Source organism: Paroedura picta, chromosome 1 (assembly GCF_049243985.1).
Source record: "Paroedura picta isolate Pp20150507F chromosome 1, Ppicta_v3.0, whole genome shotgun sequence".
NCBI classification, from domain to species: Eukaryota; Metazoa; Chordata; class Lepidosauria; order Squamata; family Gekkonidae; genus Paroedura; species Paroedura picta.
The window spans coordinates 179,575,030-179,598,648 of NC_135369.1; the positions used below are offsets into that span (position 1 = coordinate 179,575,030).

Here is a 23,619-nt window from a genome sequence, read left to right on the forward strand (position 1 = left end):
CCAAGCCCTTAAATCAAGGAGATCTTGGAGGTGGGGTGCTGGGGAGGGATTTCCCAATTGCCCCTCTGCAGTTTCTCATGAGCCCCCTGTTTGCTCAACAGCTGGATTCCAATGAAGCTGTAAAAGGAAAGGGTGTGTGTGCAGAGACGTATCCTATAACAATCTCTGAAATTGCACCTCTGTCCAAGCCAGAGCATGACCCCCTGACGACCCCTGACATGCGGACATCATTTTGACATCAGCACATCAGATTACATTCTGGAGTCCTTCCAGCTTTGGGGTTGGCCCAAGCCAAGCTAGTTAATCTTTTAATTAACGGATTATGGCACTATATGAACATTATAACAGGCTGCCATGTAGAGGATGGAGCAGAGTTGTTCTCTCTTGCCTCGGAGGGATGGATGAGAACCAATGGAATGAAATTAATTCAAAAGAAATTCCGTCTAAACACCCGGAAGAAGTTCCTGATAGTTTGACTGGTTTCCCGGTGGAACAGGCTTCCTCGGGAGGTGGTGGGTTCTCCATCTTTGGAACTTTAAACAGAGGCTGGATAGCCATCTGACGGAGAGGCTGATTCTGTGAAGGCTCAAGGGGGTGGCAGGTTACAGTGGATGAGTGATAGGGTTGTGAGTGTCCTGCATAGTGCAGGGGGTTGGACTAGATGACCCATGAGGTCCCTTCCAACTCTATGATTCTACGATTCTATGATCTTCCTTGCTTTCACTGATGCAAATTACTCTATAATCTTATCAAAGTCCGTCCGTCCATCCCCCCCTCCCCCAGTTTCTACTCTTTCTAGTTGGATAATGAAAGACAGCCCATACCTCAGAAGATAATTCCTTTTTCCCCGTCTGAGGATAGCTTGCTTGACTTTCACAGAAATTGTTCAGGGGAGCCCACCATCAGGGGGCGCCCAGAGCATGCGCCATACCTGCCATACCCGAATTATGCCACTGGGGAGGGATTCCTTTTCAAATTTAGAAATGGGCTTTCTCCAAACAGACTGATAAGAATGCGCCTTCTCTCCCTTAAAGATGAAGGCAGCTGAAATAGATAAAGAAATTGGCACTTTGTTCATTGTTCCCTTGCATGGAAGCACAGCCCACGCACGCCCAATCGCCTCCGATCATGGAAGCTAAGCAGGGTCGGGCTGCAGGGTTTGGATGGGAGCTGGCCACGAATGTCCAGTGTTGCTACACAGAGGCAAACAATAACAAACGTTTGGCTTGCCTTCAAAACCCTGCAGTCTCGCCCTAAGTTGACTGTGACTAGACAGCAAATAACAAAAAGAAAGAGAATACATTACATGTATGCAGAGTGACCAGATTGGTGGATAGGGGATAAGGGAGCAAGGAAGAGAAGGACCTGCCAAGTTCTGAGCAAAAAGTCCACAGACCATTGGTGCCGTGGGAGAACTCACTACGATTCATCTCGGAGTCCAGAATTGATTCTTATATGCTGCTTTTCTCTACCCGAAGGAGGCTCAAAGTGGCCTTCCCTTTCCTCTCCCCACAACAGACACCCTGTGAGGGAGGTGGGGCTGAGAGAGCCCTGATATTTGTGCTTGGTCAGTTTTCTCAGTGATGTGGGGAGCCCAAGGTCACCCAGCTGGCTGCATGTGGAGGAGCGCAGATTCAAGCCCGGCTCACCAGATTAGAAGTCCGCACTCCTAACCACTACGTCAAACTGGCTCTCTATGCATTACACATGCAGTTCATCTGTGAAACATCAGGGGCTGAACAGCCCCCACCCCCAGCAGTTTCATGGATTTCTGAGCTGAACTAAAATTAATTCTCCCCCTGCACCAATGGTCTTTGGCTGTTTGCGAGGGGATTAAGGAACGTCCAACTATGACGTCAAGGCCTCTTCCTCCTGAATCCCTGATCACGACTGAGCCCCACCTCAGATCTGGCTTCCAGGTTTGAGGGGGTTGGGAGGGGACACATGCACTGGCCCTTCCCCACCACCACCACCAAGAAGAGAGGAGAACAAATGCTTTTTAGTGGGGTCTGGACCACCCCTCCCACTGTCAGCAGGGAGGGAAGCTGGGGTTTCTCACAACTGAAACATTCAGTGCTCCACAGATGAAGGAATGGCTGCCATATTTGTAAAACCTTTGATTCCCCCACTGCCTTCCTCTGATCACCAGGAGTTACCCCCTTCCACTTGGTGTGAAGTCGGACAGGAAGCAGGAGGACTCAGTCACAGGGCTAAGCAACATAAATGACCTTTTGGTCTCCGGCTGGCTCCAAGATTCTAACACAATAGGAGAGCCCCTTTGCACCCCACCCCAAATCTGCTGGAACAAGCAGAGAAGGTCTTTGGAGACTACAGAGCTCAAAAAAAGGAGGAAGTGCTGGGGTTTTATACCCCACTTTTATACCCAACTGAATCCTAAAGCACAAACATCTTTTCCTTCCTCTCTCCACAAAAGATACCCTGTGAGGTAGGGGAGACAGAGAGAGCCCTAAGAGAACTGCTCTATAAGAACTGTTCTAAGAGAGCTGTGACTAGCTCAAAGTCATACCGCTGGCTGCCTGTGGAGGAGTAGGGAATCAGTTCTCCAGATTAGATTCTCCCACATGTAACCTCTACACCACGCATACTAAGGTTTATTAAAGCAAGTTGAAATAGCTCAGACCCCTGAAATAACCAAGCTGCACATGCCAGGTTTAATATAAAATATATTTCAAGGACACAGAACCTGCCACCATTTTGAAAGAAGAAGAAAAAATGCAAACCAATTTCAGCCTAGATGACAGATGCAATGAGTCAAAGCAGTTTTAAGTACAAGCCAGGGAGACATCAGAAAATATCAGCTGTAACAGAAATTTGAATGAAGAAGAGTTGGTTTTCATACCCTGCTTTTCACACGTTTTTCAAAGCAGCTTACAATCGTCTTCCTTTCCTCTCCCCACCACAGACCCCCTGTGAGGTAGGTGGGGCTGAGAGAGCTATGACAGGACTGCTTGCTCAGAACGGCACTATCAGGACTGTGACTGGCCCAGGGCCACCTAGCAGGCCTCACGAGTCTCAAGGCAGCTCACAATTGCCTACCCTTCCAGCTGGCTGCATGTGGAGGAGCAGGAAATCAAACCTGGCTTGCCAGATTAGAAGCCGTGCTCCTAACAGCTACACCACGCCAGCTCTATAATGGATTGCTGAACTGTGGTTCATTGCCCTTCCTAGCAACAGGAGTAGACAGGCAAGGGTTAATAAGGTCCGCTTAACAAAATCAACCTACAGACAGATACTCTGAATCATGAGATCCTGCAGGAAGGCGGAGGAGGCAGGGAGGCCCAAGTCCCCAAAGGCCTGAACTGTAACCCTGGCTAGAGGCTGGTTTCCTTTGGTCTCCGGTCTGCCAAACAGCGGGGCCATTAAGGAGTCTGCAGGAATCGTGGGACATCTCTGGCCCAGGAGCCTATGAATCACCAGGGGGACTAAAAACCACAGAGGGGTTGGCAAAGCTTCCTCTCCCAGCCGCAGTCCCACTGAAACCACTGGAACGGACTGGATCGGGGCCATCCCAGCGTTGGACTAGAGGTACAGTCAGGAAATGGGCTTTGGCCAGGAAGAAGTTGCTAACTCAGAGTCGGATCAGGATGGGAGCGCTGCTAGAGAGAATGACAAGGAGCTTGGCCTGGGATGCTTGGCGCTTAGTCATGGACAGAAAACTCCCACAGGAGAAACCTGGGGGTTTCTTCCTGTCAGCCTTCCAGGCTCTCCCCAGCATCCCTACAGCTGTGGCTGGCCTCCTGCCCACTGTTTCTACTCACCTCTACAGCATCCCTGTCTCACTCACCTTCACCCACCTTCTGTGCAGTAGGACACGAGATTGGAGTTCTGTCTCAAACCTCAGGCCACAACCAGGGACCCCCTTCAGTCTAAAACGGCATAGGTCTGTTATTCTCATTCTCTCTTTCTATGTCCAGAAACAATGCATGGAAGAAGAAGTAGGAGTAGTAGTCTCAAATCAGCTTATAACACCCACCCTTCCTCTCCCCACAACAGAGACTGTGAAGTAGGTGAGGCTGAGAGAGCTCTGAGAGAACAGTGACTGGCCCAAGGTCACCAGTAGGCATAATGATTTTCAAAGTGGCTTAAAATTGCCCACCCTTCCTCTCCCCACAACAGACACCCTGCAAGGTAGGAGGGGTTGTGAGAGCTCTATGAGAACTATGACTGGCCCAAGGTCACCTAGGCAGCCTCATGTGTCTCAAAGCGGCTTACAATCACCTTCCCTTCCTCTCTCCATCACAGACACCCTGTGAAGCTGAGAGCTCTGAGAGAACAGTAATGGGCCTAATGTCACTCAGCAGGTCTCCTGTGTGTCGAAGCAGCTTACAAACACCTTCCCTTCCTCTCCCCGCAACAGACACCCTGTGAGGTAGATGAGGCTGAGAGAGTTCGGAGAGAACTGTAACTTACACAAGGTCACCTAGCAGGCCTCATGAGTTTCAAAGTGGCTTAAAATCACCTACCCTTCCTCTCTCTACCACAGACACCCTATGCGGCAGGTGAGGCTGAGAGAGCTCTGAGAGAATAGTAACTGGCCCAAGGTCACCCAGCAGGCCTCCTGTGTGTCAAAGCAGCTTACAATCGCCTTTCCTCCCTCTCCCCACTACAGATACCCTGTGAGGGAGGTGAGGCTGAGAGAGCTCTGAGAGAACCATGACTTACCCAAGGTCACCTAGCAGGCGTCATGAGTTTCAAAGTGGTTCAAAATCACCTGCCCTTCTTCTACCCACAACAGACTCTCCTGAAGGTTCCCAGCACAGGGAGCACCATCCTACCACTAAGCCATTTAGAAGACAGAGCTAGAGTCCCACTCTTCTCCGAGAAGATTGTCTTCTAGATTCCAGATGAGGCCTGGAGCCCCTGAACTAGATGGCCTGTATGGCCCCTTCCAACTCTATGATTCTGTGATTGTTTGGACTAGATCAGGGGTAGTCAACCTGTGGTCCTCCAGATGTCCATGGACTACAATTCCCATGAGCCCCCGCTAGTGTTTGCTGGCAGAGGCTAATGGGAATTGTAGTCCATGGACATCTGGAGGACCACAGGTTGATTACCCCTGGACTAGATGGCCTGTATGGCCCCTTGCAACTCTGTGATTCTGTGAACATGTTTGGACTAGATGGCCTGTATGGCCCCTTCCAACTCTATGATTCTGTGAACATGTTTTCTGCTTCGTGTGCAACAACTCTGATCTCTGTAGGAGGGAAATGTAGTACGCTTATCTGAACACACCTATTGCTGGGGGCTTACTGAGTGTGCTCATGCGCTCAAAAGAAAGCGCTTTCTGCAGACACACAACAGCTGGTGTATCCTCTGAATCCCAGGTCAGTAACTTGTCCCTTTTGGGTCAAATGTAATGCTTTTATTATCCGGGGCTTTTTGTAAGGGTTTTAAATCGGAATGTTTTAATTGAGACTTGAGAGCTGCCTTGAACCATGAAAAAAGGTGCAGTATAGATATTTTGATAACGGACGGATAGACAGGGGGACGGTCAGATGTCATCACTCTAGGTCAGCCTTTCTCAACTTTTGGACCATTGAGAAACCCCTGAAACATTCTTCAGGCCTCGAGAAACCCCAGAAGTGGTACAATCACGCAGAATACGGTCATGTCCCCAATAAATGTTTACAAAATTTAAATATATGTTAAAAATGACTTAATTTCCCCCCCCCCCCCGCCTCCAAATTCAGGAAACCCTTCCAGGGCCATCAAGAAACCCCAGGGTTTCATGAAACCCTGGCTGAAAAAGCCTGCTTTAAAATCTTCCTTGACTCCAAGATTCAAAATTTGGTGTGCACACAGGAATTTATCTGACGGTCCACCTATTGCCCTATGCCCCCCGTAGGGCCTTATGCTCTGCAGGAACTAATTTGTTGGTTATTCCCGGCCCCAGGGAAGCCCGACTGGCCTCGATCAGGGCCTTTTCGGTCCTGGTCCCTGCCTGATGGAATGAGCTCCCGGAAGAGCTACAGGCCCCGTGGGAGCTTTTAGTGTTCCGCAGAGCTTGTTAAACGGAGCTCTTCCGCCAGGTCTATGGTTGAGCCCGATACGGCCAGGGAGATCTGTAGGCCCCCCTTCCAGGACAGCAGCATGGGTGACAGTTCGTAAGTGACATCTGCACCCTCTTCCCTCCCACCCTTTTACGATGTTTTCTGGGAGAATGAGAATTGCGAGGGTTTTGTGTTTTTTTCTTCTTCCTTCTGATCTTCTGTTCTGGTTTTTGATTTATGATTGTGTTTTTATGTCTGGGGTTTTAATTGGGGTTTTATGGGATTTTACTCAGACGCTGTAACCTGCCACGAGCCACCAGGGAGTGGCGGGCAATAAATCAAATAATTAATAATAATAATAACATTTGGGTAATTTAGCTCACTCTGTTTTGCATTAATTGTATTCATTCAATTCATTCCATTATTCTGTTCTTCAGCAATGCCACTACGGTGTCAACAAGGAAAGCAGATTTATTAATTATTATTATTATTACTATTATTGCTATTAACAACAACAGCCAACAACAGCAATAGGATTTATATGCCAGCCTCTAGCAGACCAAGGCAGTGGCTATAATTTGCGGCTATAACTTTCCTGTTTGGGCAACCAGGGACAGGAAATTACCTGGGACTTTCCTTACCACCAAAGGGATCCTTCCCTACCAACATGCAAGCAGGTAGCAGAAAGGGGACCTGCTTGCTTGCTTATTTATTTTATTTCTAGCCCGCCAATCTCCGTGGACTCAAGACAGGTTATGAGTCATATAAACCCCATAAAACCCTTACCCCATAAAACCTCCCCATAAATTAAACACAACCCAGATGGCGACATAATCCTATAGTGCCCTCCCCACCCAGCAGCCATCCACCTTGGGGTGATTGCTCCATGTAAATGCTTAGGCTGATTCTAGAGGGGACTAGCCCCTTCAAGGATCACTGCCTTGTCGTGGCGAAGGGGCTTGTACAGCTCAGTGAAGCTATGAGCTATGCCGTGCAGGGCCACCCAAGACGGACATCATTAGAAGAAGTAAGGAAATATGCCATTTTTCTAATTACAGTACAAAATGGGCAGGATACTTCCTATAATGTTCATGTCAATTGGTTTCTGTAGGACAAACCGTAAGGCTTAGAATGACTTGACATAAATCCAAAACACAACAAGGTAGGGAAGACACTCCATTAATGTCCCATCTTAAAGGGAAACAACATACAATTGAAGATATTAGATTTGATGGCAGAACAATGTCAGTCCAATCAAATAAATGTCGAAAGGACACGGCTGCCAGCAATACAGAGATTCTTTTTTCTGTTGCTTGATTCGGTGTATCCTTTTTTGTATATTACATTACATACATGCCATATGATAAATAAATAAATCCTTTCCGGCGATTCCTGAATGGCGGATAGGGAGTCTGATGGGATTTTCCTTGTTATAGTCATGCAGCATGCGGCAAAGAGGCCTTCTTGCTGCTTTATCTGGGTCTGCTCAACTGATTCTACCATTCTCTCCCACACAGAGAGGAGCTGCTTAGTGCTTTGGTTTTAAATAATGGACATGAAGGAGTCTTCGATTCTGGACTTCTCCAGGTTTGTCATACAGAGATCATCTGAGCCTTCTTCAACAGGGGTATATTGTATGGTTTGGAACATGCACTTATTATTGAAGGACAAAGCCTTAGCCCTGCCTCTATCCCCCCTCCCCCAGATTCCACAACCCTGCAGTTTACCTGAGATTCACTAAAGGGTTAACTATTGTTGGTGAGAAAACTTGTCTATCCCTCATCAAGCACAAGCAACACCACTTTCTCCTCAGACTTAAGCCTGTTTGCCTTTCTGCAAGCACAAACAGCACTCCTCTCTCCTCTGCCTTAAGCCTGCTTGCCTTTTTGCAAGCACAAACAGCACTCCTCTCTCCTCTGCCTGCCTTTCTGCAAGCATAAGCAACACCCCTCTCTCCCCTGCCTTCAGCCTGCTTGCCTTTCTGCAAGCACAAACAGCACTCCTCTCTCCTCTGCCTTGCCTGCTTGCCTTTCTGCAAGCACAAACAGCACTCCTCTCTCCTCTGCCTTGCCTGCTTGCCTTTCTGCAAGCACAAGCAACACCCTCTCTCCTCTGCCTGCCTTTCTGCAAGCATAAGCAACACCCCTCTCTCCTCTGCCTGCCTTTCTGCAAGCATAAGCAACACCCCTCTCTCCTCTGCCTGCCTTTCCGCAAGCACAAGCAACACCCCTCTCTCCTCTGCCTGCCTTTCTGCAAGCACAAGCAACACCCCTCTCTCCTCTGCCTTCAGCCTGCTTGCCTTTCTGCAAGCACAAACAGCACTCCTCTCTCCTCTGCCTGCCTTTCTGCAAGCACAAGCAACACCCCTCTCTCCTCTGCCTGCCTTTCTGCAAGCACAAGCAACACCCCTCTCTCCTCTGCCTTCAGCCTGCTTGCCTTTCTGCAAGCACAAACAGCACTCCTCTCTCCTCTGCCTGCCTTTCTGCAAGCACAAACAGCACTCCTCTCTCCTCTGCCTGCCTTTCTGCAAGCATAAGCAACACCCCTCTCTCTTCTGCCTTCAGCCTGCTTGCCTTTCTGCAAGCACAAACAGCACTCCTCTCTCCTCTGCCTTGCCTGCTTGCCTTTTTGCAAGCACAAGCAATACCCTCTCTCCTCTGCCTTAAGCCTGCCTGCCTGCCTTTCTGCAATCACAAGCAACACCCCTCCCTCCTCCACTGGAAGCCTGCCTGTGCTTCAGCGAGTACAAACAAAGCTTTTCTAGATAATGCACCATCAGGTAAAGGGGCCCTTGTGCTTCTCTAAAAACCCAGCAGTGCATTCCAAAGTCACTGAGACAATGCAATCATTGGAAGAAAGCCAAAACACTGGGCAGAAAAATCAGGATGCTCCTGACAAACCTCATTAAATTGTCCAGGTGGAAGATGGCCCATTCCCAGCCCTGACCCCCCCCCCTCATAAAATGTAAATAGTATCACTGATTTGCCAGAGAATGCCAGAGCTGAGCATTCATTAATTATTTCTAAATATTCATTTTTCTGTTTGGAAAAGTAACACAGCAGCAAATTCAAACTTCCTTTATTTATCGGATTAACATCCTTTATAGCTTGCCTTTCTTCCGTATGGGGCCTCAAAGCTGCTGACATCATTCATTCTCTTCTCCTTCATTTTATCCTCACAACAACCCTGTGAGGTAGCAGGTTTCCATGGCAGAGTGGGGGACTCAACTTGAGTTAGCCCAGCTCCTATTTTAACCACTGTACTACACTGGCTCTTGTGCTTACTATTCCTTCACAGAACTAACCAGAAATCTCTCTCTTGAGGAGTTCCCTTTGACAGCTTCTTCAGAATACCATCATTAAGAGCTTCCATTATGTCTCCGAGGAGGCAGCTCTGCAACAGGGGAACGTCTGGTGAGGAGTATCTCATGTGGGTTTGCAGAAAGAGAGAATTTATCAGATATCTGGCTCCCAGGTGGTGGAGGGCTTTAAAGGCCAAGGTCAGAGCCTTCAACTGAACCCATGCAAATGCAGATACCTTAAAGCAGGGGTAGTCAAACTGCGGCCCTCCAGATGTCCATGGACTACAATTCCCAGGAGCCCCCTGCCAGCGAATGCTGGCAGGGGGCTCGTGGGAATTGTAGTCCATGGACATCTGGAGGGCCGCAGTTTGACTGCCCCTGCCTTAAAACATGGAAATAAGTAACCCTATATAATCAACTGAGGGCTACCAATCTTTGAGCTAACTGAAGTGTCTCTTTCCAAGGGTGGTTCCATGCAAAGTACTCTGGAGTAGTCAAGCAGGAAGCAGCATGGGTAGATTGCCTGCATGTGAGGGGCTCACTTCCATTATACACTAGCCGAGTGTGTGTTATTCCTTTTCGCTACAACCCTCCTGTAATAGTTTCAAGGAAAGCACTAGAATTAAAATTAACAGCTCCCACAGTGCTTTCCTGCCTTGCACAGAAATGCTATGATGATGTTTAGCGGGTATTTAGTGTTTTCAGTGTTCAAAACAGACTGCATACATTATCTCAAAGATATTTACAACAGTCTTGTTAGGAAGGCCACTCTTTGTTGAAAATGGGAGCTGAGAGAATAAGTTGTCCAAGATAATGTTCTGAACTGCCCAGACCACCCCAACCTCCCACTCTGAGAGCCAGCTTGGTGTAAGAGTTAGGAGTAGCAGCCCCTTATCTGGGGAACCGGGTTTGATACCCCATTCTTCCCCATGCAGCCAGCGACCTTGGGCCACTCAGTTCTCTCAGAGCTCTCTCAGATTCACCTACCTTACAGGGTGTCCATTGTGAGGAGAGGAAGGGAAGACATGACTGTAAAGTGCTTTGAGGCTCATGAGGCCTGCTGGGTGAATTTGGGCCCATCACAGTTCTCTCAGAGCTCTCTCAGCCCCACCTACCTCACACAGTGTCTGATGTGGGGAGAGGAAGGGTAGGCGATTGTAAGTTGCTTTGAGACTCATGAGATCTGGTGGGTGACTTTGGGGCAGTCACAGTTCTCTCAGAACTCTCTCAGCCTTACCTACCTCACAGACTGTGATGGGAAAAGAAGAGAGGGTGATTAGAAGCCACATTGAGACCCCTCCAGGTAGTGAAAAGCAAAGTATAAAAAGCCCAGCTCCTCTTCTTCTTCCCATCAGAACTCAGAAGCCAAGCAGGGTCAGTCCTGGCTCATATTTGGATGGGAGACCTCCAAAGAATATCCGGGCCGTGATGAGGAGGCAGGCAATGGCAACCCACTGCTGAAAACCTCATCCTAAAAACCTTATGGGCTGTGTCCTGACTATGCCTCCCTATTGGCCAGGTCTCCGGGACAACTGGTTGACTGTTGTGTAAAACATGTTACCGGACAGGGCGAACAGTTGGCCCGACCCAGCACACTTTCCTTAGGTACTTATGACCAAGAATGAATACGTGAGCACAGGATTAACTTTGCATTTCACAGAAAGAGCTCTACTCCACGGTAAGCCTTCCCAGAGATTTAAAAAAAAAAACACTTTCCAACTTGAATAGAACACAGAATTTCCTGCTTGGAAGAATAAGCGGTTCCCCAGAGGGTGATCGAGGGCAACAATTCTCCAACTTTAGCAATCCTCTTTTGGATTTCAATTTTTGCAGACTCCCCCTCCCAGGCCTGCCACTCCTCCTTCACCGGCATCTACCAAGCCCCATCCGTCCACCAGCGCCTATCTCTGCTTCCTTCCTCTGGGCATCCTCCAAACAGGGTGGCGAGAGCCACCTTCATCACACTATGAAAATCAGGTGCTTTTATCGTTTGCGCACAAGCCTCCAACATCAGGCCTCAAAGCAGATCTGTCAGCCCTGGGCCACCGTTCCACAGGCCCTGCTCAATTCTCACCAGCCTCGTCCCTGGCCTGGAAAGGACTCCGGGTCAGACTGAAGCAGCAGGACGAAATCTGAGTCCGGTGGCACCTTTAAGAGCAACAAAGTATTATCCGAGGTGCGAGCTTTCGTGTGCAAGGGTACTTCCGAGGGCATGGAAATTGTGTGAAGAAGTGTTGCACGCACACGAAAGCTCACACCTGGAATAAAACTTTCCCGGTCTGAAAAGTGCCTCTGGACTCAAGTTTTGTTCTGGAAGGGTCTTGACATGGCAAGCAGCTTCCTTATTGGTCAGGAACTTGCAGCCCCCAGGCCAGGGGTGGGACGAGGCCTGGAAATACTTTCGGAGCTGCTCATAACAAAACAAAACCAAATTTAAACCAGCATCACCCTTCTAAATCTGAACTTCCAGCATTCAAGTGAAAACTACCACTGACTACTGCTGCTTCTGCAGTCCCTCTTTGGGTTTTGAGAAACGGAGCAGAAACCAGTTCAGTTTTACACTTGGAGAAAATGGGACAGCTGCCTGGAGGGGATCCCTCTTTGACCCCAGTCGGAGCCCCTGGAGCTGAGATGCTGATTCCTGCCAAATAAACCTTTGCTTTTCTGGCTAGCGCTGTGAGGCGACCCAGAAGTTAGGGGCCTGCAGATGGTGGGGCAACTCTGTGAGTCCCTGCCCTTCAAACGAGAGAGGGAGCCATAGCCCATCCCAAAATCTAAGGCCCCGCCCCCATTCTTGGGGAAACTGAGAAAAGCGCTGGCGTTTTTTACACCCCACTTTTCACTACTCGGAGGAGCCCCCAAGCGGCCTACTCAACTCTTTTTCCTTCCTCTCCCCACCAATTCATAACCCTGTGAGGCACATGGGGCTGAGAGAGTTCTAAGAGAACTTTTCTGTGAGAAAAGCTCTGAAAGAAGTGTTACTGGACCAAAAGGAGAAGTGAGGAATCAACCTGAGCAGATTACAGTCCGCAGCTCATAATCGCTACACCAGGCTGCCTCCCAAGACTCCCTCTGCCCGGCATCGAGAGGGGCGTGCCCAGGCCGCACCCTATGTCTTCCCAAGGACTTGAGCCCCCCTCCTCCCCTCCCCTCCCCTGTCCCCTCCTGGGCCTATTCTGCACACAATAGATAATGCACTTTCAATGCACTTTAGAAGTCGATTTTCCTGTTCTGCACAGGAAAATCCAGCTGCCAAAGCACATTATGCTTTATCCTATGTGTGCAGAATGGCTCCTGGCGTCTTCCAGTTTGAGGCGCTTTTAGGGGCCTACTCCCCGGGGCGTGATGGCACCCTGAGCACATCCTGCCCAACCCCATGGATGTCCAAGCCATGGCCTTCTGCAGCGCCCTCTCCAAGGCGAGTGGTGAGAGACCTTTGCAGAAAGGAGGTCCCGAGTCCACCCAGACGCAACCCCCTCCGTGGCCACTTGCAGAGGAGAGGAGAGGGGTTCGAAGGGACCGAGCGCTAGCCCGGCACTGCCGCCCGGACACCCTATTTGCACCCAGGCCCGTGCCAGGCGCGCGCGCTTTCCTCGCTGACCCGCACCGTTGCAATATTCCCCGCGATCCAGTGAAGAGGCGCCGACGTTAGGCACCCCCGACGCCAGCCCGGCTCGGCGAGCCGCCTCGGGGACGCTGCCTGCAGCGCCTGGGGAGCCGACCCGCCGCCAGCCCGTCCAGCGAGCAAGCTTGGGATGCCCCCCGGCGCCAACCCCACCCCGACACCCCTCCGCACCCCCAAACGCCAAGCCGCTGGGCTTCTCTCTGCGCGCCAGCCTCGCCAAGCCCTCGCAGGGAGACCCCACAGACGGCGACGCGAGAGAAGCCCAGCCCGAAGCTCCCAGGCTCTCTCTCTCTCTTTGCCTCGCTCCCGTCGCTCGGCCAGCCCCGACGGCGCTCCCGCACTCACCCCTGAGTCTCCGAGCGGCGGCGGCGGCGGCGCCGAATCCCGGGAGCGTGTCGGTGGCACGGGCGGGCCTCAGCTCCTCATCGCGGCCGTCCTCTGCGCCGTCCCTGCCTCGCTCGCCTGCCGAAGGGATCCCAAACGACGGGACGGGACGGGAGGAGGGAGAAGGGGGGAGGGATGGAGGGAGTTGGCGCGGCGCGGGGGAGGAGCTGAGCGCCGGGCGGGGACGGGGGCGGCGAGCGAGACAGACGCGGGTCCCAGCCGGGGAGGCGAGGCGACTCAGTCGCCCCACCAGGTCGCTCGCCTCGCTCGACGCCCCTGCGCGCCCTCCTGGCCAACGCCCGGGCGGGAGGCCTCGACGGTCTCTTCTTCGTCTCTCGACGGCGGGGCTCTCGTCGGATCGGGGGTGGCCGAATTCCTGGGGTGGATGCTAATAAAAATGCTTAAAAAGGTAAAGGTATCCCCTGGGCAGAGCCTCTTGTGGCGCAGAGTGGTAAGGCAGCCGTCTGAAAGCTTTTCCCATAAGGCTGGGAGTTCAATCCCAGCAGCCGGCTCAAGGTTGACTCAGCCTTCCATCCTTCCGAGGTCGGTAAAATGAGTACCCAGCTTGCTGGGGGATAAATGGTCATGACTGGGGAAGGCACTGGCAAACCACCCCGTATTGAGTCTGCCATGAAAACGCTAGAGGGCGTCACCCCAAGGGTCAGATATGACCCGGTGCTTGCACAGGGGATACCTTTACCTTTACCTTTTATCCCCTGGGCAAGCACCGGGTCATGTCTGACCCTTGGGGTGACGCCCTCCAGCGTTTTCATGGCAGACTCAGTACGGGGTGGTTTGCCAGGGCCTTCCCCAGTCATTACCGTTTACCCCCCAGCAAGCTGGGTACTCATTTTACCGACCTCGGAAGGATGGAAGGCTGAGTCAACCTTGAGCCGGCTGCTGGGATCGAACTCCCAGCCTCATGGTCAGAGCTTCAGACGGCTGCCTTAGCACTCTGTGCCACAAGAGGCTCTTTTAAAATGGCTTAGGTTTTCTTTTTTTCTGGTCACAATGTCAACGCCCGTGCCATTTCAGAGCGAATCTCTGGGTGTTAGTTATGAATTCATTTGCTTTTATGAACGTTTAATTCATAAAGGGAAACCTCCCCCCCCCCCCCAAGTGGCTCACAGCTTTCTGCTGAATCCTCATAGCCATCCCTGTGTGGTCAGTTAGGGTTAGGGAAAGAGAGGGTGACTCCCCCCTCCAAAAAAAAACCTCACCCCACACAAGGGGGTATTTGAACCCAGGTCTCTTCACCACCCCACTTGGGTGGCATGTCATTATTAGTTTATTAGTTAATTATTTAAATTTATATACCGTCCTCCAAATATGGCTCTGGGTGGTGTAGGAAATAAGTTGAAATTAACAATAATTAAATCCAGCAAAATTCATCAACAGATTACATTTTATATATATATATAAACAAATAAAACCATATCACATCAGCACCATCCAGCAACAGCAGCCAGAAATTCACTGCCTGTCAGTCTCCAGACCAGTGTCATACAGGTAGGGGTGATTTGAAGAAGAAGACTTGGTTCTTATATGCTGCTTTTCTCAAAGGAGTCTCAAAGCGGCTTACATTTGCCTTCCCTTTCCTCTCCCCACAACAGATACCCTGTGAGATAGGTGGGGCTGAGAGAGCCCTGATATTACTGAAGAAGAAGAGTTGGTTTTTATATGCCACTTTTCCCTACCCGAAGGAGGCTCAAAGTGGCTTACATTCGCCTTCCCTTTCCTCTCCCCACAGCTGACACCCTGTGAGGGAGGTGAGGCTGAGAGAGCCCTGATATTACTGAAGAAGAACAGTTGGTTCTTATATGCTGCTTTTCTCAAAGGAGTCTCAAAGCGGCTTACATTTGCCTTCCCTTTCCTCTCCCCACAACAGATACCCTGTGAGATAGGTGGGGCTGAGAGAGCCCTGATATTACTGAAGAAGAAGAGTTGGTTTTTATATGCCACTTTTCCCTACCCGAAGGAGGCTCAAAGTGGCTTACATTCGCCTTCCCTTTCCTCTCCCCACAACAGACACCCTGTGGGGTAGGTGAGGCTGAGAGAGCCCTGATATTACTGCTCGGTCAGAACAGTTTTATCAGTGCTGTGACTGGCCCAAGGTCACCCAGCTGGCTGCATGCGGAGGAGCCGGGAATCAAACCCAACTCGCCAGATTAGAAGTCTGCCCTCCTAACAACTACACCAAGCTGGCTCTTTGTGGGGGGGGGGCACAGATGTTAGAAAAGGAGCACTAAAGCCCAGGTTCTCTCTGGATATTTTCAGGGTTTGCTGTGAACGGGGGGGTGTGGGCAGGGGTTAGAGAGTTATTACCAAAAGATTATTTCTCTAGTTCTTTTTCTATCAAAATCCAATTAAAATAAGTAATAAAAAAGACTAAATGAGTTTTTCCTTTTTTCGCACACCAAGATTTACGGTTTTCATTTCATTCGCGCTGCTGCCAGTGGGGTCTGGTTTGGCTGCATGATAAATATTTGGAATATGAGATCGTTTCGGAATGGCAACGTGTTTGATTCGAGAATATTGAGGGTGCCATCCTAAGCAGACTTACACACTGCTAAACTCAGTTCACTCCAACGGACTTACACACTGCTCACTCTGTCTAGGATTGCACTGGAATTCAAACATATTAAGCAACTCCCAGAAATGACAAACTGACAGATGGGGGGGGGAATGCATAAATCCTGCCCCTGTAGTGATTGAAATTGCTGGCATTTCATTGGGTGTCATTGAATTTTTAAAGTGTGCAATTTTTACAGCAGTCAAACCATAAAACTTCTAATGGCCTCAGATCATTTGGGGTATTGCGAAAACAGTTCAAGTAGATGAGGCCTGCTCTAGAAAGCTGAGATTTCATTCCTTCCAGATTGTGTTCTCTATTCTGCCTATAGAAGTAGATTGCAATCCTTAACCCAGTAAGTTGTTTACATTCATGTAATTGCCCTTGTTCAATACAGAGGATTTAGTGCCCTCGGGAAAGCTGCTGAGAATTACTGGGAGAATTTGAAATCTGAGTCACGGTGCATAAACAACATTAGGCACCATAAACAATATTATCGATATGCACACCATCTGTGGAACATGGAGGAGAAAAGCAGGAACAGGGCTGCATTTGAATGCAAACGGACTTTCTGAGCAACAGGGACAACTGTTTCATATCCCAGTCTTCCCTTGGGGAACTTAAAGATGGAGCCATGGCCAGGTGTCCACGGTTTTTCATCTTGCCCCTGCTGTCAACCAGTCAGCTGGGAGAAATATGGGGCAGGAATCCTTCTAGTTAGAAAACAAAACTCTTAAGGCAGCCTGAGGCAGCCCAGTTTCTCCAAGAGGCCAGATTCTCCCTTCCTCCACGAGTGGTTTAAGGATTCGCTGAGCCTAAACCAGACCCAGTTTAAGGATTCATAGGAACCTAAAAGGTAAAGGTAAAGGTACCCCCTGTGCAAGCACCGGGTCATGTCTGACCCTTGGGGTGACGCCCTCTAGCGTTTTCATGGCAGACTCAATACGGGGTTAATTGCCAGTGCGTTCCCCAGTCATTACCGTTTACCCCCCAGCAAGCTGGGTACTCATTTTACCGACCTCGGAAGGATGGAAGGCTGAGTCAACCTTGAGCCGGCTGCTGGGTAAGAGCAGCCAGACTGGGGAGGAGGACGGAAAGGCCCCCCACAGTGGAAACGGGTGTTACTCTTAATGTCCTTAAAGAGGACAAAGGGGAGAGGAGAGGCTATGGCCCTGATCCATGGGGGGAGGCGTTATTGTGCATGCTCGGATTCTTATTTTTTTTAAGGGAAGGAAGGTAAGACGGGAGCCAGGAACACTGACTCTCCCAACGGAAGTATAAAATGCAAGCTACAAATGGATTTCTCGACGGCACCAGAGAAAACTACAAATGTAGAATGCCGGGCACAAAATCGAGGTCGGCATCCAGAAGTCAAGGTGGCAAGAATGCCCCAGCAAATAACAACTGCAGAAAGAGCCTGAGCAGAAGAGTTGGGTTTTGTACCCTGCTTTTTATGACCCAAAGAAGTCTCAAAGTGGTTTACAATCAGCTTCCCTCCCTCTCCCCTCAACAGATGCCCAGTGGGGCTGAGAGAGTTCTGAGGGGGCTGTGACTGGTCCAAGCTCACCCAGCAGGCCTCCTGAGTCTTACAATGGCCTCTCTTCTTTTCCCTATAACAGACACCCAGTGAGGTAGGTGGGAGTGAGAGAGCTCTGAGAGAACCATGACTGGCCCACAGTCAGCCAGCTGGCTGCCTGGGGAGGAGGAGTGGGGGATCAAACCTGGGTCTCCAGATTAGAGGCCGTTGCTCTCAACCACTACGCCAAGCCGGCTGTCAAGAGCACAGACACTTTGAACAAAATAATGTTTTGAGCATCTCATGCTTTGAGTAGCCCAGGAACCACCAACAGTGTCTTTGCATCCCAAAGTTTAGCCTTACACCACCAGAGTTTCTCTGGGTGACCCTTCTTGCAAGGCAGAGTCAGGGCCATTCCGCATGACTTTAATGTAGCAGAAGGCTTGCAAATTGTAAATGCTACTAATTTGCAGTTCTGCAAAACGTTGCACACCATCTTCCACACTCCTGAAACAGTCCCGCAAAAAGCGATTTGTTGTAGCTCTTAAAGGGACATCGGGAAAAGTGGATTCACCCTCCGAAAAGCGCTACACTCTTGCAAACAATCTGCAACAGTAGCGAAAAAGACCTGTGCGTTCCCATTGTTGCGGTTCTAACAAAGTACCTCCCCCTGGCTCTCTCCTCCAAACTTCCGGCAAAGCGATCACCATTTTTTTTTCTCGGAGCGAGCAGACAGCAACGAACCGGCGAGCCTTCATTCACCCAGCGAGGCTTCTCCAGCTGCAGTCCCTCCACAGAAGTGCTTTAAAGCTCCCTTAAGTCCCCAAGCACAACACAGCCCCGTTTGCAAGTTCCCTTTATTTTCGGCCAAAAATCACGCCCGGGGGATTTTTTTTTTTCACTCGGGGGAGCGTGGCAACGATGACTCACCAGCTCACACGCCAGCTAGATGGGTCTCTCCGTTAGGAAGAATCAAGGCATATTCGTTGCAACGTGTGTTTTTCTTTTTTTTTAAAAAAAACCTGTTCTTAAAGGGAAAGGGGGTTCCCGGGGCATGATAACAACCGCCCATTGGCTGTACGTTTGATTGACGGCCAGGGGCGGGACAAAGCACAGACAAAATCACTTCCTTTCTAGCGATTTTTGCGAGACCGGAAACCTGTGGGAAACGAATGAAACGCTACTGAATTCCACTAAAAAGGCAGGTATGCGTAATGCCGAGATTGCACTTTTAAAAATAGCGTTTCTGCTTTGCGGGACCAATTGGCAACATTGGTCCTTGTGCGGAAAGGCCCTCAGTTTCGTCAACTTGTATTCACTTTGCTTGTGCTTCTTAGCTGGAGATCCCACTGGATTTACTGCTCATCTCCAGACAACAGAGACCAATTCTCCTGGAGAAAAGGGGCGCTTTGGATGCAGGGGTAGCCAAACTGCGGTTCTCCAGATGTCCATGGAGTACAATTTCCATGAGTCCCCGCCATGCTGGGACCAAAGTCTCTGACTTCCTCAGGCTCCATCCCCAAATCCCCAGGCGTTTCTGAGCCTGGATCTGGCAACCCTACCCTCACCCCCCCAACCCCACATCACACACTGGTGGCTGGGGGCACCTGGCAATCCTATGGCAGCACAGAGATGGTGTTCGTGATGACAGGTGGGACAGAGGATCACCCAGATTCAGCAAGACAGCTGAGCTTAATCACGAGAACAAATGATGGATTTAGACCAGGGGTAGTCAAACTGTGGCCCTCCAGATGTCCATGGACTACAATTCCCATGAGCATTTGCTGGCAAGGGCTCCTGGGAATTGTAGTCCATGGACATCTGGAGGGCCGCAGTTTGACTACCCCTGGTTTAGACAAACAGTTCCAAGCACGTCCATTACAGGAGCAAGCAATGCTAAGTGCTTTAGTTCCACAGACAAGGAAGACTTAATTTTTCTGGTCAGGCCTTGACATTTTGTTTGTTTCCAAAGAAGAAGTGGTTGATATAACCCACTTTTAATACCCTAAGGCGTCTCAAAGTAGTTTACAATCATCTTCCCTTTCTCTCCCCACAACAGAAACGCTGTGAGGTAAGTGAGTCTAAGAGAGTTCTGAGAGAATTGTGACGGGCCCAGTTTGGTGCCGTGGTTAGAAGTGCGGACTTCTAATCTGGCATGCCGGATTCAAGTCTACACTCCCCCACATGCAGCCAGCTGGGTGACCTTGGGCTCGACATGGCACTGATAAAACTGTTCTAAGCAGTAATATCAGGGCTCTCTCAGCCTCTCCTCCCTCACAGGGTGTCTGTTGTGGGGAGAGGAAAGGGAAGGCGAATGTAAGCCACTTTGAGACTCCTTCGGGTAGAGAAAAGCGGCATATAAGAACCAACTCTTCTTCTTCTTCTTCTAAGTCACCCAGCAGTCCTCATACGTCTACAGTTACTTTCCTTTCCTCTCCCCACAACAGACACTTAGGGAGGCAGGTGAGGCTGAGAGACCTCAGAGAATTGTGACTGACCCAAAGTCAACAGGCACTTTGTGAAGCATGCAGGGTTGAGAGAGCTCTTAGAGAACTGTGACTGGCCCAAGGCCTCATAAGTTTCAAAGCAGCCTACAGTCACCTTCCCTTCTTCTCCCCACAACAGACACCCTGTGTAGTAGGAGGGTCTGAGTGAGCTCTAACCATGACTGGCCTGAGGTCATCCAAATTGGATTATGATCACCTCCCCCTTCCTCTCCCCACAGCAGACACCCTGTGTGGTTGGTGAGGCTCAGAGAGTATTGGGAGAACCATGACTGGCTCAAGGTCTCCCAGCTGGCTGCATGTGGAGGATGAGTGGGGAATCAAACCAGGATCTCCAGATTAGAGTCCTCCACCCTTATCACACTGGCTCTCAAAGTCTTAGACGCTGGCTGACTAGCATCAAATTCTCTGTGAATCCCATTTGACCACAGCAGCAGAAGGACACCGAAGGATCTCTGAGCCTTGCGATGGGAAAGCACAAAGCCCTTGGCTCTGAAAGTGGTTCCTTCCTGCTATTCTAGGGTTGCCGCATCAGGAGATGTTCCCACCTTCTTTGCCCAATGTCGGAACAGCATCAATCAGCATTTGTGTGCTTCTCTATAAAACATTTATTCCTTCCTCCAAGACCAGGTAAGGTCACCATCCTCCAGGTGGAGTACAGGGGTTCTCCCAGTATTACAGGTGATCTACACATTACAGACCTCAGTTTCCATACAGAGGGGTTTACTCAGTGGTGTAAATATTTTTATCACTGGGGACCGGTCAAAGCTTGACAATTTTACTGAGGCCCCGGGGGGGGGGGTAATCTTTTGCCGAGGGACGTCGCTGCCTGAGCCCCTGCTCCGTTTGCTTTCCTGCCAGTGCCCCTGACTTCCCACCGCCCGCTGGGGGGCGTTGCCATCAGCAGCTGCACAGTGCCACATCGAGGGGGAGCCCCAGCCATCACGGCCACTGGAGAGCACCAAAGGCGAGCTGGCGGCAGAGTGATAGGGCAGCCCCCAAGGCAGCAGCTGCGAAGGAGAACCAGGAAGAGCTGCGGCCCAGTACAGGCTGATCCATGGGCCGGTCCCGGTTCCCGGACCAGGGGTTGGGGACCACTAGTACAAATTATTGAACAGAATATAAAGAGTGTCCTGCAGGGGGCCTTGAAGGAGATGTGCACTTAGAAGAAGAAGAAGAAGAAGAAGAAGAAGAAGAAGAGTTGGTTCTTATATGCCGCTTTTCCCTACCCGAAGGAGGCTCAAAGCGGCTTACAGTCGCCTTTCCATTCCTCTCCCCACAACAGACACCCTGTGAGGTGGGTGAGGCTGAGAGAGCCCTGATATTCCTGCTCGGTCAGAACAGTTTCATCAGTGCCGTGGAGAGCCCAAGGTCACCCAGCTGGTTGCATGTGGGGGAGCGCAGAATCGAACCCGGCATGCCAGATTAGAAATCCGCACTCCTAACCACTACACCAAACTGGCTCTTAGCATAGTTAGAGCAGGAACTTCAAAATATTTTTCAAATTATCTCCTCTAGTGTCCTGATTGGCTTAATGGAAGACTTCCTGCTCCTTTGAGCACACTTCCTCCCAGCCCGCTTCCAGGTGAACAGACAGAACAGTTAGACCTAAGCCTCTCTCTCCTCTCCTTTTTCCACACAAAGTTGATTTTCTTCAAAACATTTTTTTATAATTTTTCTAAGCCTGTGGTTCTCAACCTGGGGGGTCGGGACCCCATTGGGGGTTGAACGACCCTTTCACAGGGGTCGTGGCAGGGCAAGCAGCTTGGCACGGGTAGATCGAGATGGAGTGTTCGTCTGTCTGGAGCAGCGGAAAAGAGCAAGATCGACATGGTGGAACAAGAGGCAGAACTGAACTGAGGTACCCCAGAAAAAAGCCAATTTATATATAATCATGAACAAGGGATCTTCACGCCATTGGTCAGTTTCGGTTTAATTTCTGTGAAAGACCACTTGCAGAATTTTATGGTTGGGTGTCACCACAACATGAGGAACTGGATTAAACGGTCTTGACATTAGGAAGGTTGAGAACCACTGCTCTGAGCTTCCTGGTGCTTCACCCTTCATTCACCTATTTAAACTCTGCCAAGAAATGGCCCCTCCCCTTCCCGACGTTCCGCCCTTCCGAGGCCCCACCCACAAATCTACGGGTGGGGCGAATTGCAAGCCAACATCAGCAGCCCTGGAACACATAGAATGTGTTTTAAAAACGTTTCCGGTGTCCAGAGGAGGGGACTCGCTACCTAGCTACCCTTGACTTGGAGTGCCTCCGACGACTTGTAGGGAAACTGCTGGTGAATTGCTGTGAAGCGATTTTCCGCACAGCGAAAAACGATCTCTGCATTCAGATCTGGTGGAAAATATTTTCCAGCGGTTACTCACCCTGCAAAAGAGCCCGCAGGGCCCCCGCTGTAGCCTGTTCCAGCAAAACCAAAAAAGGAGTCTGGTGGGAACCTCGCAAATATTATATTTATCGTGGCCTCAGCGTGTGTAGATAAGAGCCCGCTTCAGATAACAGAAAGTTTAAGCTTCCTTCGCAAATGGATATAAATATAAACCCAGCTGAGTTAGAACGCAAATTGGATCCTACAAGATCCTATTGTTTCCTATGCCAAGTGTATGCATGCATATGTTCGTACCTAAATAATAATATTTTAATTATATACCGCCCCATCCCATATGGATTTAGGGACTCGATTCCTGTAGCGCTATATTTAAGGCTGTAGTCCACAAAAGCTTCTTATCCTGATACTTTGTAAAATGCCGCACATCCCCTGTTTGTTTTATTTGAAGAAAATAAAATAGAGGACAGCAATGAAGGAGCTAATAACCATATTTAAAGGGTATTTAAGGAAGAGGAAGAGGAAGAGGAAGAGGAAGAGGAAGAGGAAGAGGAAGAGGAAGAAGAGTTGGTTCTTATATGCCACTTTTCCCCACCCAAAGGAGCCTTCCCTTTCCTCTCCCCACAATAAACACCCTGTGAGGTGGGTGAGGCTGAGAGAGCCCTCATATTACTGCTCAGTCAAAACAGCTTTATCAGTGCTGTGGGGAGCCCAAGGTCACCCAGCTGGTTGCATGTGGGGGAGCGCAGAATTGAACCCGGCCTGCCAGATTAGAAGTCCGCACTCCTAACCACTACACCAAACCGGCCAAAAGGCAGGATGAGAGAGGCTAAACCAGTGGTTCTCAACCTTCCTAAAGCTGCAACCCTTTAATACAGTTCCTCATGTTGTGGTGATCCCCATCCATAAAAATATGCAAGCGTTCTTTCACAGAAATTAAAATGAAACTGACCAATGGCGTGAAGATCCATTGTTCATGATTGCATATAAATTGTTTTTTTCCCGGGATTTCTCAGTTCAGTTCTGCCTCTTGTCCCACCATGTGGATCTTGCTCTTTTCTTCTGCTCCACACAGACAAACGCTCTATCTCAATCTACCCCCAAGGCTGTTATGTAGATGGCGCCCCCCACTGGCCAAGCTGCTTGCTCTGTCGTGACCCCTGTGAAAAGGTCGTTTGACCCTCCAAAGGATCACAACCCCCAGGTTGAGAACCACTGGGTTAGACCATGCGTTCTCAACCATTGTTTTGTAAAACCCTGATAGGCCTAGAGGGGGTGGGAAGGGGAGGGTCCCTGGGTGGGCATGTACACAGCGATGCTTCCCAACCATAACCTGCATGAGTGCGCCACTTTTGGGGTTTCTC

The 23,619-nt window shown here is 50.0% G+C and overlaps 1 protein-coding gene across 1 annotated transcript in view; it reads right to left on the reverse strand.

The window, feature by feature from the left end:
• COL6A3 (collagen type VI alpha 3 chain) overlaps window positions 1–13,453 on the reverse strand; it is a 164,080-nt gene extending 150,627 nt beyond the window's left edge. The window contains exon 1 of the mRNA XM_077313796.1: window positions 13,283–13,453. The gene's annotated coding sequence lies outside the window, so the exon portion shown is untranslated. The remainder of the gene's footprint in view (window positions 1–13,282) is intronic.
• Window positions 13,454–23,619: the final 10,166 nt, after the last annotated feature.